Here is a 4,497-nt window from a genome sequence, read left to right on the forward strand (position 1 = left end):
GTTCTAACAGCGGCTACCCAGGTACATGTTTTAAACTATAGAGAATGACACTAAAATTTTAAATCTCTATCCTTACAGGAAAGTTATATTTAGTGGTACATTGCCTATCTATAACTTTGTATGCTTGTATAATTGATGCATATGGTTTGATGAGCCTGGTTTATGGGCTGAATCTGAGGTTACATGAATTACATTGGTATACACTGTTGGACATTCAAGGCTTGTAGGTGATGTTGACTCTTTCTGGGCACTAGTACAAGCCCTATAAAGAAAGATTAGTTACATGTTTTCTTTACTGAGGACATGAATTAAATAATATACCCTTAGATTAAATTTGTCATTGTTTCAACAAAGTTCTTACAAAAAGCCTCAAAGCAGATACACTCATTTAAGTGTAAAAACTGGGGGATGTTGACAGCTGTCAAGCCCACATAGTGTTTACACATTTTACATGCTGAGCAAGCATTTCGTTCAGTTTGACCTACCCATGCTTCCTTCTTGAGAACCTGTTCCCATTGTTTCTGTAAATGGGCAGTGAGCCATGTTTTACTACCCTCCTGACCACAGCTCATTGGTATAGAGATGAAAGAGACAGACACAGAGAGACAGACAGACACAGACAGAAAGAGAAAAAAGACTAGATAAACCAGTAAGTTACAAGACAGAGACTAGTGACCAAGTGGCTTCAGTGAGTAAGAGAACAACAGCGACAGAAACATATACATCTAGATTCCAGAGAGCTTCCTAATTCCTTCTTCTAGTTCTCTGGGTGGCCTGGTTGTACCTGTACAATACTATATAAATCCGTGTAACGCAGAAGGCTGATTTCCATGGCAGCGTGATCTGTGACTATAAGCCACATCTGCAATTTAAAATTTTTCTAGTAGTCATGTTAAAAAATAAAAATAAACAGGTGAAATAAAGTTTAATAATCTATTTAGCTCAATGTATCTATAATACTGCCTCAACATATAATCAATATAAAAACTATCAATAAGATACTTGCATTCTTATTTTCATACTAAGTGTTCAAATTCTAGAGTGATTTCAACTACAGAGCATCTTAGTTTTGATAAGCCACATTCCATGCCCCCAGTAGCCATATGTGGCTAGTAGCTACCATACTCTCTGCACAGTGCAGGGGTAGAGCAATCGCTGAGAGCAACTATGCTACCAAAACTACATTTCTTCATTGTCTTGCATCTAGGCATGGCCTGGTGTTTTAGTGAGATTTTGGTTACTGTGACAAACACCTGAAAAAAACAACTTAAAAGAGGAAAGATTTATTTTTGCTCATAGTTTCAGAAGTTTCAGCCATGGTTGGCTGGCTCCATCAGTTTGGGCCTGAGGTGAGGCAGAATCATCATGGTGGGGAGCACATGGCCAAGCAGAGCTGCTCACTCCATGGCAGCCAAGAAGGAGAGAGAGAGAGAGAGAGAGGGAGGGAGAGGGAGAGAAAGAGAGAAAGAGAGAGAGAAGCTTGGGACAAGATATTACCCCTCAAAGACATGTCCACAGTGATTAACTTCCTCCAACTTGGTCCGACCTCTGAAAGTTCCCATCACCTTCCAATAATGCCATTAAATATGAACCCATCAGTCAGTTGTTCCATTGATTGTGTCAGAGGCCTCATGATCCAATCACCCTTTAGTAATTGAATCCACCATCTGAAGACATGAGTCTTTTGTGGGGACACTTCATCTCCAAACCCTAACACCAGATAACTAGTAGAAGCTATAGGTGTCATTTCCCAAAACAGGGTGGTTAAGGAGCTGTTTGGTTTCTCTTTGTGTCCCCTCCACAAGCGTGGTACAAAAGTACATGGCAGCCTTTTAAGTCATGTTTTACAGATGGCACAAGGAGGAAGGAACATGTGTCTCTGAAGCACTACTTTGAATACAGCCTACTTTTCATTTTGGATATTAAGCAAGAAATAAATTTCTTCTTTTGCTTGAACCACTGTATTTTTTTAAGTTCATTTGGTTAGCAGTTAGCCTAACCTATGTACCCATAGTTTCCTGTACTGCTCTTAAAGGCTATTCCTGTTTCTAGCAGAAAGTGATAAACTAAAACATGTATTCAAGCACACACACACACACTAATTACCTTTGGGTTTTGTCAGTGGGTAATATATTTGTGTGTATTTTACCCAGGACATGTTTAGGCTATAGACTTTACCTGGAAAAATAAAGATCTATAAACAAACCAAGAAAAGAATTTGAATAAACCATAGAACTCTAAGAAACAGGCTGGTGGATGTAGCTCAGTGGTAGAGTCTTGGCTAGCATGCACAAGACCCTGGGTTCAACACCAATACTGAAAAAAAAAATCTGTTAGAAGAAAACAGAGGACAAAAGCTTCACAACATTGATGTGACATTAAATTCTTGGATACGACACCAAGGACACAGGTAACAAAAGTAAAAATAGATAAACAAGACTTTATGAAAACTTAAAAATTTTCATGCATCAAAGACACTATCAGTAGAATAAAAGGCCACCTACAGAATGGGAGAAAATAGTTGCAACTCATAGTTGATAAAAGATAAGTATCCAGAATATATGGAGAATTCCTAAAAACCCAACAACATAAAAGCAAACAACCTGATTCAAAATGGGCAGAGGGCTTAAATAGACATTTCACCACAGCAGATATACAAATGGCCAATAAGCATATGAAAATAGTCTCAATAATAACCAATCTTAAGGGAAACACAAATTAAAATCACAGACACAGACAACTCACACCCATGAGGGTGACTACTATAAATAATCAAGGCAGAAAACAGCAATGATAAAAAATGGAATCCCTGTACACTATTGGTAGGAATGGAAAATGGTGCAGTTACTGAAGAAAACAGTACGGCAGTTCTTTAAAAAATTAAAAATAAAATTACCATATGATCCAGCGATTTCATTTCTGAGGATATATCTTCAGCAATTGAAAGCAGAATCTTGAAGACATGTTTGTACACTCATGTTCATAGAACTATTATTCACAATAGGTAAAACATGGAAGCAACCCAAGTGTCCATTGCAGGTGAATAGAAAAGCAAAATATGGCTAGTATTAACAATAGAATATTACTCAGCTGTGAAAGGAAGGAAATTCTAACATATATTGCAACACGGATGAACCTTGAGGTCATTCTTTCAAGTGAAATAAGCCAGTTGCAAAAGGACTGATAACATGATTTCAATTATGAGACAGAAAGTAGAATTGTGCTTGATGGGGGCTTGGCAGGAAAAAACGGGGTGTTACTATTTATAGAGTTTTAGTTTGCAAGATGAAATTAGTTCTGGAGATACATTGTGGTGATGACTGTTCAACAATATGAATATATTGAATATCACTGCATCATATGCTTAGAAATCATTAAGGTACTAAACTTATGTGTACCTTACCATGATAAAAATATCTTATTTAAAATATTACCTTAAAAATTGACAGAATATGACCAAAGCCTTCAGAATTCTGAAACTTTGGATTAAGAAACATATAATTCATCACTGTCAAGAATTTTTCAACCCCAAAATAGAGACAACATAAGGAAAGATAGTTCCATAATAGTATAACAATTCAACAATTTTTCCCATTGTGTTAATAAAACTATGGCAGAGTACTAAAAGGTCCAAATGTACTGTAGTAAGTTGTATGATAGCACTATAAGAAATGTTTTGTAATTTTAAGGCTGGAGATTCTGAGCATGAAGTTAAGTTGCCCAGTGTCATTTGCCCTGTACTGTAAAACAGGACTTCTCAACCTCTGCATTGACATTTTCACTGGGTAATTCTTGGTTGTGCAGTGTAGTGTATTTCTCACCATCCCTGATAACTATCCACTACATGCTAGTAACACCTCTCCTCATCCAGGTGTGATAACACACAATGCCAACCAAGCCCTGAGGGCAAAACTACTCCGGGTTAAGAACCCTGCTCTAACACCAGCAGGTTACTAAGTCCGAGCCTCTATGTGGAGCGTGACTAGAAGACAGCGAGAACAGGAAAGTAGACAGGTCATAACAAGGTAGCAAAGCAAGATTAGGATCATCCCAGCTGGGACAGATTCAGAGAATTATCATGGAAGACTTGTCAACTGAGTGGGGATTCAGTTGAGCTCTCATGTAAACGAGGCACAGCTGGAAATGGAGCTGCAAACTACAGAGATGCCAAGAACCACAGTTGCTTTTCACTAGCTGCGTGCTCCTTCTATGCACAATTTTGCAGATATGTTCTCTTCTGTCCCACAAACAACTTTCTCAGCTAACTCGGCCTCTGAGCCCCCCTAATTTTGTTTGGCACATGACTTTAATTTGACACGATGTTGACTCAAGAGCAGACCTAGATGAACTTTACTTGCTTTCTATATATTACATGGACTCTGTCAATTCTAGATTTCCAGAGAAGAATCTGTTTGGATCAGTTTGGGTCAGCTATGAACCCAAAATGATTCATTCAATTGAGAGTAAGAGTGGGATCATAGGATATAAATATAGTCA

The sequence above is a fragment of the Castor canadensis genome, chromosome 4 (genome assembly GCF_047511655.1).
Source record: "Castor canadensis chromosome 4, mCasCan1.hap1v2, whole genome shotgun sequence".
In the NCBI taxonomy this organism is placed as follows: Eukaryota; Metazoa; Chordata; class Mammalia; order Rodentia; family Castoridae; genus Castor; species Castor canadensis.